The 11051-nt window shown below is 39.2% G+C and overlaps 1 pseudogene; it reads right to left on the bottom strand.

Annotated features, from left to right (window-relative positions):
- Nucleotides 1–3438: 3438 nt before the first annotated feature.
- LOC122450026 lies at nucleotides 3439–9699 on the bottom strand (annotated as a pseudogene).
- Nucleotides 9700–11051: the final 1352 nt, after the last annotated feature.

Genomic DNA, 11051 nt, shown 5'->3' with positions numbered 1-11051 from the left:
AAGTCCTACTCTGTGGGACCCCACAGACGGCAGCCCACCAGGCTTCGCCGTCGCTGGGGTTCTCCAGCAAATCCACTCCTGGGCATATATCCAAAGTAAACCATAATTTAAGAAGATACATGCTCCTCAACATTCACTGCAAAAATTCCAAGATTGCTTACTAACTGGAGAGAATAACAGCAAACTCCACTGTTGAAGAATGTACACTTTTTTTAATATTAAAAATTTTAAAATGGAAGTATAATTGACTTGCATGCATGCTAATTCACTTCAGTCATGTCTGACTGAATTTAACTTCAGATGTTGCAGAATTTCATGTTCACTGATTTTATTTTTATTTTTAATATACTGATGTTTTATAGTATTTACATAAGAAGAATTATGACTTCCTGGGAGCCCACAACCTAGAAATATGAATAGTCCCTAGGTAAGAATGAATAAATTTTCAATGGCTTTCTTTAAAAATGCAGAAAATTTTGAGTTATAAAGTTATATCTCTACATATGAGACAGTAGTTGAATTTTTTTGAAAGACCTATTTGGTTGTCTGCAGGAAAGTTTAGTAGTTGAACTAAATTTTTAGTGACTGCACTGAACATAACAGTTTAATTTCAGCCCCCGATGATTTTTGCCATTTTTCTTTAGGCAGTCAAATGTTTCTATATTGATTGTCAATGAGTCCACTTAGGATTTTGTGCCCTGATTTGTATTGCTTATAAGGAATTGAGCTTGCTAACAATTCCTGCAGAAAAATTAAATTTCTCTAGATCATATATAGCTACCAAGTTAGTAATGATGCCAAAGTAATTTACCAGAGACCTGGTGGATTTGCTTACTTTAAGAACGGAAATTAAGAGTAGAGAATTGCTCAGCATACTTATACTTACCTATGTCCTGTTATTTGTACATATTATATGTGTGCATATGTTATATATACATATGTGTGTGTGTGTGTGCATGTATTCAATATAACTTCTACATTCTACTCGAGAGGAAGACATTTGATTTTTTTTTAGGCACCAAAATGTTACTAACTCTCCTTCTTACTCTTTCTTTATAAACCAAGTTAATCTCTTTTGGATCCACAGTTGTGATGGGAACCAAGTTACAATGTACTTTTATTTCTCTCTGGCCCCCTCTCAACCACTGGTTGTCACTTCTCTCATCCTTTCTCACTTACCAATATATTCCAACCCCTGTAAAATATGGACTAAAGGTAACAACATCATTGTTTTGAGATTTAAGAGAATGCCCAGCACTAAGCCAGGCTCTCAGGAGCATTCAAACTCCGATAGTTCCCCTACACTCTTTGACATAATTCCTTCTCATCTGTCACAGGTTGAGGAACCAATGAGCCTATAAACCAAGAACATGGTCTAAAGTCCATAGACCAAGCAAGGGCCTGGCTGGTAAAGAGCATGGCTTTGTGACTGCTACTGCCAACTTCCAGCCTAAGGAAAGACTGAGTTGTTGTTGTTCAGTCACTCAGTCGTGTTTGACTCTTTGCGACCCCATGAACTGCAGTATGCGAGGCTTCCCTGTCCTTCACCATCTCCCGGAGCTTGCTCAAACTCGTGTCCATGTTGTTGGTGACGCCATCCAACCATCTTGTCCTCTGTCATCCCCTTCTCCACCTGCCTTCAATCTTTCCTAGAATCGAGGTCTTTTCTAAAGAGTTGGCTCTTCACATCAGGTGGTCAAAGGATTGGAGCTTCAGCTTCAGCATCAGTCCTTCCAATGAACACCTAGGACTGATTTCCTTTAGGATGGACTGGTTGATCTCCTTGCCGCCCAAGGGATTCTCAAGAGTCTTCTCCAAGTTCAAAAGCATCAGTTCTTCAGTGCACAGCCTTCTTTAATGTCCAACTCTCACGTTCATACATGACTACTGGAAAAACCATAGCTTTGATTAGACAGACCTTTGTTGGCAAAGTAATGCCTCTGCTTTTTAATATTCTGTCAAGGTTTGTCAAGGAGCAAGTGTCTTTAAATTTCATGGCTTCAATCACCATCTGCAGAGATTTTGGAGCCCAAGAAAATAAAGACTGTCACCGTTTCCATTGCTCCCCCATCTATTTGACATGAAGTAATGGGACCAGATGCCATTATGTTAGTTATTTGAATGTTGAGTTTTAAGCCAGCTTTTACACCCTCCTCTCTCAACTTCATCAAGAGGCACTTTAATTCTTCTTTGCTTTCTGCCATAAGGGTGCTGTCACCTGCATATCTGAGATTATGGATATTTCTCTGCATATCTGAGATTATGGATATTTCTCCCAGAAATCTTGATTTCAGCTTGTGATTCATCCAACCTGGCATTGCGCATGATGTACTCTACATATAGGGCTCATCTTGTGGCTCAGCTGGTAAAGAATCCACCTGCAATTTGGGAGACCTGGGTTCAATTCCTGGGTTGGGAAGATCCCCTGGAGAAGGGAAAGGCTACCCATTTCAGTATGCTCACCTGGAGAAGTCTATGGACTGTACATATACGTTAAAAAAGCAGGATGACAATATACAACCTTGGTATACTCCTTTCCCAATTTGGAACCAGTCCATTGTTCCATATTCGGTTCTAACCGTTGCTTTTTGACCTGCATACAGGTTTCACAGGAGGCAGGTAAGGTGGTCAGGTATTCCTACCTCTTGAAGATTTTCCACAGTTTGTTGTGGTTCACACAAAGGCTTTAGCATAGTCAATGAAGCAGAAGTAGATACTCTTCTGGAACTCTCTTGCTTTTTCTATGATCCAACAGATGTTGACAATTTGATTTCTGGTTCCTCTGCCTTTTCTAAATCCATCTTGAACATCTGGAAGTTCTCAGTTCATGTACTGTTGAAGCCTAGCTTGGGGAATTTTCAGCATTCCTTTGCTAGCCTGTGAGATGAATTCAATTGTGCAGTAGTTTGAACATCCTTTGTCATGGCCCTTCTTTGGGATTGGAATGAAAACTGAACTTTTTCATTCCTGTGACCACTGCTGCACTTTTCAAATTTGCTGACATATTGAGTGTATCACTTTCACAGAATCACCCTTTAGGATTTGAAATACTCAGTTGGAATTCCATCACTCCACTAACTTTGTTCGTAGTGATGCTTCCTAAGCCTCACTTGACTTCGCACTCCAAGATGTCTGGCTCTAGATGAGAAGAAAGGACTGAGTGAACAGTTCCAAAGTCCCTGAGCTCATGGTTCCTTGTGGTAACTCCCACATACCTCCAGCCTGACCAGGACTTGCGGAGGGACTTCTCAGTTCCCCGTGCCACACTTGGAACTGCATGAGGGATGCAGCAGAGGCCAAAGACTGACTGACTAGTCCCAAGGCGTCGATGACAGACATTATCAAACCAACCTCAGAGGTGGTTCCATTTGTTCTTAGGGAGGAGAAGTGGGACCCAGGCAAGGACAGCAGCTCAAAGGCAAAGAGCAGGTCTGCTTTTCAATAGCAGTAGTGATTAGGCTTGAAGGGGTATCACAGCACATGCCCAGGTAATAGGCCTCCTTCTCAGTCAGCTTGGTTAGCTTCACATTCTGCTTGCCCAGGGGGCTTCAGCCACTGCTTCATCTAGCTTCTTGTGCAGGAAGTGGACTCTGATCGGGTACTTGTCTGGGTGGGTCCACAGCTCACCTGCTTGGTGAAGAAGTAGCTCATCACGAAGCTGGGATGACCCATGGCTCAGCCCAGGTTGGACAGCTAGCCCTTGGCTAGCAAGATAATGTGACACCCGTTCTTCAACAAGTAGCAGTCCACCTACGTCTTAGTGTTCACCTTCTCCACAGCATTTTAATTCAGCACACTTGACATCAATCTCCATGTCAAAGTGTCCATGAAGTGTCAAAGTTGCACACACAATGACATCATCTTTCATCTCTTTAAAGGGCAGGCCAACAGTTTTGTTGATACAGCCTATGGTGGTAACAAAGATGCTGCACTCCAGGCAGGCCTCATCGCTGGTGGTCACTCATAGCCCTCCGTGGCCACCTGGAGTGTGATGATAGTGTAGATCTCCGTGATGATGCCGTGGCCTCAAACCCCCTCAGGGCCTGGGCACAGCCCTTGCCCACGTTGCCATAGCCTGCTTCCACCACCATAATCATTGCCTGTGGTCCACTTGATGTCATCTATGAAGGGCTCCTGGCAGCCAGAGAGGTTGTCAAACTTGTTCTTGGTGATGGAGTCATCACCGTTGATGGCAGGCACCTTCAGGACTCTGTGTGTGATGACCTTATACAGGTTGTGGACCCCGTTGTGGTCTCTTTGGAGATGACTTGGACACGAACTGTGGGTACTTGGTGTGAATGAGGTTGGTGAGGTCCCACCATCGTCCAGAATCATGCTGAGCCACCTATCCTTGAAGAATAGTGTCTGCTCTATGCACCGCAGATACTCCTCATCTGTTTCAGCCTTCCAGCTGCTGCATGGTCCTGGGTGGGGAAGATAATTGTACCTGGACCACCGCACCTCAACACACAGGGTCAGGAGAGTCTCGATGAAGACAGCTGTCTCCATGGTCACGTGCCGGCAGTGGGCAAACCGGACGCACTTGCGTGGCTCGGAGGTGGAGGCCATCTCCCACAAGCGCATCGGGCATGGCGTCTCATCCTCTGTGAGGTCTGGGACCTTGCATCCCCAGATGGCCCAGTTAACGGCAGCAACTTTGTAAGAACGCTTGTCCAACTTGCTGGAGGTGTTTCCTCACAGAGTGATGGACCCAGGCCTCAGGCTGGGAAGAGGCAGGCTGGGCGGCTCTGGGCAGGGCAAGACATTTAATTCAGAATGAAGATGAAAGGAAACAAAGCCTCCTAGCTGCCAGTCAAGTACCATTTCACGAACTTAATCTCTGCTTTTATAAACATTGGCTTCTTTATCGTTCTTCTACATGTCAGCTGCTATCTGCCCTTCTCAAAGCTACAAGCCTTTTCTCATATTTTCTGACCTTTAATTACCCTATTAATATTTTCTATTGTGAACTTTATTTCCATATTTCCAGACTTCTTCCAGTCTAAACTGTCTTTCATTTGAAGAAACCAGGCATCTTAAATCTATAAGATAAGTATCATGGGTTATTTAGTTCAGCTATTCTAACTCATCAAGTGTGAATGGCTTTATTTCTTATAAATTTGCTAAATAATTTTTTGAAATCCTTAGTTATGCTTCACGTAATTTTATTTTTATTATTTTTATTTTTTTTTGCTTCGTGTAATTTTAAAAGGAGTAGTGGTTTTCCTATACTTGGTTTTCTCATTTGTTGTTATTTTTAATCAATCCTTTCTCAAAAATCATTTAGTCAAATTTATATTTAGTCTTCAAGGATAAATGTCAGTAAAACACATTCTATTGGTGTTTTGGCTACATTTATAGAACTGGAGTGAAAGGATGAAATTCTGATGTTTCTTTTTTGGGGTCAAAACTCAAATCTCTGTATTTTATTTTAATTAAACAATTATTTTATTCTCTCTATTAGTTTAAACATTTAACTATGTATCATATGGCAAATACCTTACTAGTCAGAGTATATAAAGATGCATAACACAGCCTCAACTCTTAAGAAGAAAAATGCATGAATAGGACTATGTACCATGAACAAACATTTATATTGGTTGGTTGAGTCAGTTACTGTTTATATCTGTTTCCTCATCTACTTATTTATACTTCCCCTTACACTTTAAGAATGTCCTTGTGTGGGTAATAAATTGCAAAGTCACTATCATATTTAACTTAAACAATCCTAATTTCTAAATGATACCTGACTATGCAAACTTCTAACAATGCAAATGAAGTGGTCAAAATATCTGCCTGTAATATTTGAGTTTACCAATTGAATTATGAATTTGTATTTCAGATTTTCTTATTTATTTATGACCTCTGCTCCAGCTGGTAGAATCTTAGTTCCCTGACCAGGGATCGAAACTGCACTCCCTGCAGTGGAAGTGCAGAGTGTTAACCACTGACCACCATGGAAGTTCCTAGATTTTCTTATATGCACTGTACTAATTTAGATTTTTTCCATTTTCACACTTTATAGTCAAATTTTATTTAAACTATACAATGCATACTCAACTTTTATGCTTTTATCTTCAGATTTTCTTCAGTCATCTAACAAAATTGTTCAAAGTGTACAGATAAATTATTTTAGATATATTATTTTGGGGGAATTTATGCATGAGGCAGAACATTTTTTTCCATTTATTTATTTTTTAATTAAAGGATAATTGCATTACAGAATTTTGCTGTTTTCTGTCAGACCTCAACATGAATCAGCCATAGGTATACATATATCTCCTCCCTCTTGAACCTCGCTCCCATCTCCCTCCCCTCCCAGCCCTCTAGGTTGTTACAGCGATCCTGTTTGAGTTCCCTGAGCCATACAGCAAATTCCCGTTGGCTATCTATTTTACATATGGTAACATAAGCTTCCATGTTACTCTCTCCATACATCTCACCCTCTCCTCCTCTCTCCCCATGTCCATAAGTCTGTTCTCTATGTCTGTTTCTTCATTGTATATTCTTGCCGACTTTGTTGTAGATTAATTAATTATAGGGGTGTGATTTTATTTCTGGGATTTCTACCCTGCTCTGTTGATCTATATTTCAGTTTTTGTGCCAGTGACATACTATTTTGATTAATTTAGCTTTGTAGTATAGTCTGAAGTCAGGGAGTCTGATTCCTCCAGCTCCATTTTTCTTTCTCAGAATTGCTTTGGCTATTGGTAGCCTTTTGTTTTTCCATATAAATTTTAGAGACTTCTGGTTCTGTGAAAAATGTCACTGATAATGATAAAGATTGCATTGAATCTGTAGATTACCTTAGGTAGTATAGACATTTTGATAATATTGATTCTTCCAATCTAAGAACATGGTATATCCTTCCATCTCTTTGTGTCATCTTCAATTTCTTTCATCAGTGTCTTTGAGTTTTCAGAGGAGAGGTTTTTATGTCTCCTAGGTAAATTTATTCCTAGGTTTTGAAAATTTTAATTCTTTTTGATGTAATAGTAAATGGGATTGTTTCCTTAATATCTCTTTCTGCTCTTCTTCACTGTTCGTATATAGTAATGAAAGTGTATACAAAAAGAGATTTATTTGTATTAATTTGAATCCTGCAATGGTACTGAACTGACTGATTAGCTTCGGTAGTTTTCTGGTGGGATCTTTAGGATTTTCTATGAATAGTATCATACTATCTGCTAACAGTTACAGGTTACTCCTCTTTTCCATTTTACATTCTTTTATTGCTTTTTTCCCCTCTGATTGCTATGGCTCAGTTCAGTTCAGTTCAGTCACTCAGTCATATCCACCTCTTTGAGACTCCATGGACTGCAGCATGCCAGGCTTCCCAGTCCATCATCAACTCCTGGAGCTTGCTTAAACTCATGTCCATAGAATCAGTGATGCCATCCAATCATCTCATCTTCTGTCACCCCCTTCTCATCCAGCCTTCAGTCTTTTCCAGCATCAGGGTCTTTTCTAAAGAGTTGGCTCTTCACATCAGGTGGTCAAAGTATTCGAGCTTCAGCTTCAGCATCAGTCCTTCCAATGAATATTCAGGACCAATTTCCTTTAGGATTGACTGGTTTGATCTCCTTGAAGTCCAAGGGACTCTCAAGAGTCTTCTCTAAAACCACAGTTCAAAAGCATAATTTCTTCAGCACTCAGCTTTCTTTATGGTCCAGCTCTCACATTCATGCATGGCTACTGGAAAAACCATAGCTTTGACTAGACAGACCTTTGTTGGCAAAGTGCTGTCTCTGCTTTTTAATATGCTGTTTAGGTTGGTCATAATTTTTCTTCCAAGGAACAAGTGTCCTTTAATTTCATGGCTGCAGTCATCATCTTCTCTTCTATTCTCAACTATTTGTAAGGCCTTCTCAGAAAACCATTTTGCCTTTTTGCCATTCTCTTTCTTGGGAATGGCCTTGATCACTGTCTCCCTGTACACTTCCACAGTTTTTCAGGCACTCTGTCTATCAGATCTAATCCCTTGAACCTATTTGTCACTTTCACTGTATAATTATAAGGGATGATGAATGGTCTAGTGGTTTTCCCTACTTTCCTCAATTTAAGTCTGAATTCTGCAATAAAGAGTTTGTTATCTGAGCCACAGTCACCTCCCAGTCTTGTTTTTTCTGACTCAATAGAGCTTCTCCATCTTTGACTGCAAAGAATATAATTAATCTGATTTTGGTATTGACCATCTGGTGAGGTCCATGTGTAGAGTCATCTGTTGTGTTGTTGGAAGAGGGTGTTTGCTATGACCAGTGCATTCTCTTGGCAAAACTCTGTTAGCATTTTCCCTGCTTCGTTTTCTACTCCAAGGCCAAACTTGCCTGTTACTCCCGGTATCTCTTGACTTCCTACTTCTGCATTCCAATCCCCTATGAAGAGCACATCTTTTTTTTTTTTTGGTGTTAGTTCTAAAAGTTATCATATATCTTATATGATATATAATATCATAAGATAAGATATGATATCATATATCATATCATATAATATATCTTATTAGATAAGATATCATATCACATAACCTATATCTTATAGGTTATCAGAGAACTTTTCAACTTCAGCTTCTTGGCATTAGTGGTTGGGGCATAGGCTTGGATTACTGTGATATTGAATGGTTTGCATTGGAAATGAACAGAGATTATTCTGTCATTTTTGAGATTGCACCCAAGTACTGCATTTTGGACTCTTTTGTTGTCTATGATGGCTACTCCATTTCTTCTAAGGGATTCTGCCCACAGTAGTAGATATAATGGTCATCTGAATTAAATTCGCACCTCCAGTCAATGTTAGTTCACTGATTCCTAAAATGTTGATGTTCACTCATCATTCTCCTGTTTGACCACTTCCAATTTGCTTTGATTCATGGACCTAACATTCCAGGTTCCTATGCAATATTGGTCTTTACAGCATCAGACTTTACTTCCATTGCCAGTCACATCCACAACTAGACATTTTGCTTTGGCTCCATCTCTTTATTCTTCCTGGAGTTATATATCCACTCTTCTCCAGTAGTATATTGGACACCTACCAACCTGGGAGTTCATCTTTCAGTGTTCTATCTTTTTGCCTTTCCATACTGTTCATGGGTTTCTCAAGGCAAGAATTCTGAAGTGGTTTGCCGTTCCTTTCTCCAGTGGACCACATTTTGTCAGAACTCTCCACCATGATCCCTCCATCTTGGGTAACCCTAAATGCCATGGCTCATAATTTCTTTGAGTTAGACAAGGCTATGGGTCATGTGATCACTTTGGTTAGTTTTCTGTAATTGTGGTTTTCTTTCTGTCTGCCTTCTGATGAATAAGGATAAGAGGCTTATGGAAACTTCCTGATATGAGCGAGATATTGTTATGGCTAGGACTACCAAAACTTTGTTGAATGAAAATTCAATATCAAATAAGGACATCCTTTTCTTATTTCTGATAGTACAGGGCAAGTTCTGCTTTTCACCATCTAGGATAATGTTAGCTGTGGTTTGCTTTATATGGCCTTTATTATGTTGAGGTAGATTCCCTTTATGCTCACTTTTTGGAGGGATTTTATAATAAATGGGTACTGGACTTGTCAAAAGATTTTTGTGCATCTACTGAGATGATCATATGGTTTTTATTCTTCAGTTTGTTAATAAGGTTGACATAAAAATTGAGTTGTGGACATTGAAGCATCCTTGCATCCCTGAGATAAGTCTCACTTGAGCATGGTGTATGATCCTTTTAATGTATTGTTGGATTCAGTTTGCTAGTACCTTGTTGAATATTTTGTATCTATGGTTATCTGTGATATCAGCCTGTAATTTTCTTTTTTCATGATGTCTTTGTCTGGTTTTGGCATCAGGATGATGGTGGCTTCATAGAATAAACTTGTGAGTGTTTCTTTTCTTTTTTCTTTTTTTTTGCTTGGGATTGGCAAGTAATCTATTTTTTTATATTTATATATTTTTATTTATTTAATATATATATAATTTCCATTTATTTTTATTTGTTGGAGGCTAATTACTTTACAATATTGTAGTGGTTTGAAAAAGAGACACAGATGTACAGAACAGACTTTTAGACTCTGGGAGAAGGTGAGGGTGGGATGTTCAGAGAGAACAGCATTGAAACAAGTATACTATCAAGGGTGAAACAGATCACCAGCCCAGGTTGGATGCATGAGATGGGTGCTCAGGGCTGGTGCACTGGGAAGACCCAGAGGGATGGGATGGAGAGGGAGACGGGAGGGGGGATTGGGATGGGGAACACATGTAAATCCATGGCTGATTCGTGTGTTTCTTTCACTGGAATTTTTTTTAGGAGTTTCATAAGGATAGGTGTTAGCTCTTCTCTAAACGTTTGATAGAATTCACCTGTGAAGCCATGTGGTTCTAGACTTTTATTTGTTGGAAGGTTTTAAATCATGTTTTCAATTTTGGTGCTTTTGATATGTCTGTTCATGTTTTCTGTTTCTTCCTGGCTCAGTCTTAGAAGGTTGTATCTTCCTAAGAATTTGTCCATTTCTTTTAGGTTGTCAATTTTATTGGCAAATAGTTGTTTATAGTGGTCTCTTATGAGCTTTTGTATTTTTGTGGTGTCTATTGTAATTTCTCCATTTTCATTTCTAATTTTATTTGAGTTCCCTCAGTTTTGTTTTGTTTTTTTCTTGGTGAGTCTGGCTAAAGATTTATCAATTTTGTTTGTCTTCTCAAAGAACCAGCTTTTCATTTCATTGGTCTTTGTTATCGCTTTCTCTGTCTCTATGTCATTTATTTCTGCTCTGATCTTTATGATTTCTTTCCTTCTACTAACTTTGGGTTTTGTTTGTTCCTCTTTCTCTAGTTGCTTTAGATACAAAGTTACACTGTTTATTTGGGATTTTCTTGTTTCCTGAGGTAAGATTGCAGTTGCTATAAACTTCCATCTTAGAACTGCTTTTGCTTTTCCAAAGGTTTTGGACTGTTACTTATTCATTGTTATTTTTCTCTAGATATTTTTTAAATTTCCTGTTTGATTTCTTCAGTGATCCATTGGTTATTTAGTAGCATCCATTTAGTTTGTGTGTGTTTTTTAATAGTT

Source organism: Cervus canadensis, chromosome 11 (genome assembly GCF_019320065.1).
Source record: "Cervus canadensis isolate Bull #8, Minnesota chromosome 11, ASM1932006v1, whole genome shotgun sequence".
Lineage (NCBI taxonomy): Eukaryota > Metazoa > Chordata > Mammalia > Artiodactyla > Cervidae > Cervus > Cervus canadensis.
This window is presented reverse-complemented; position numbering and strand designations above follow the sequence as displayed.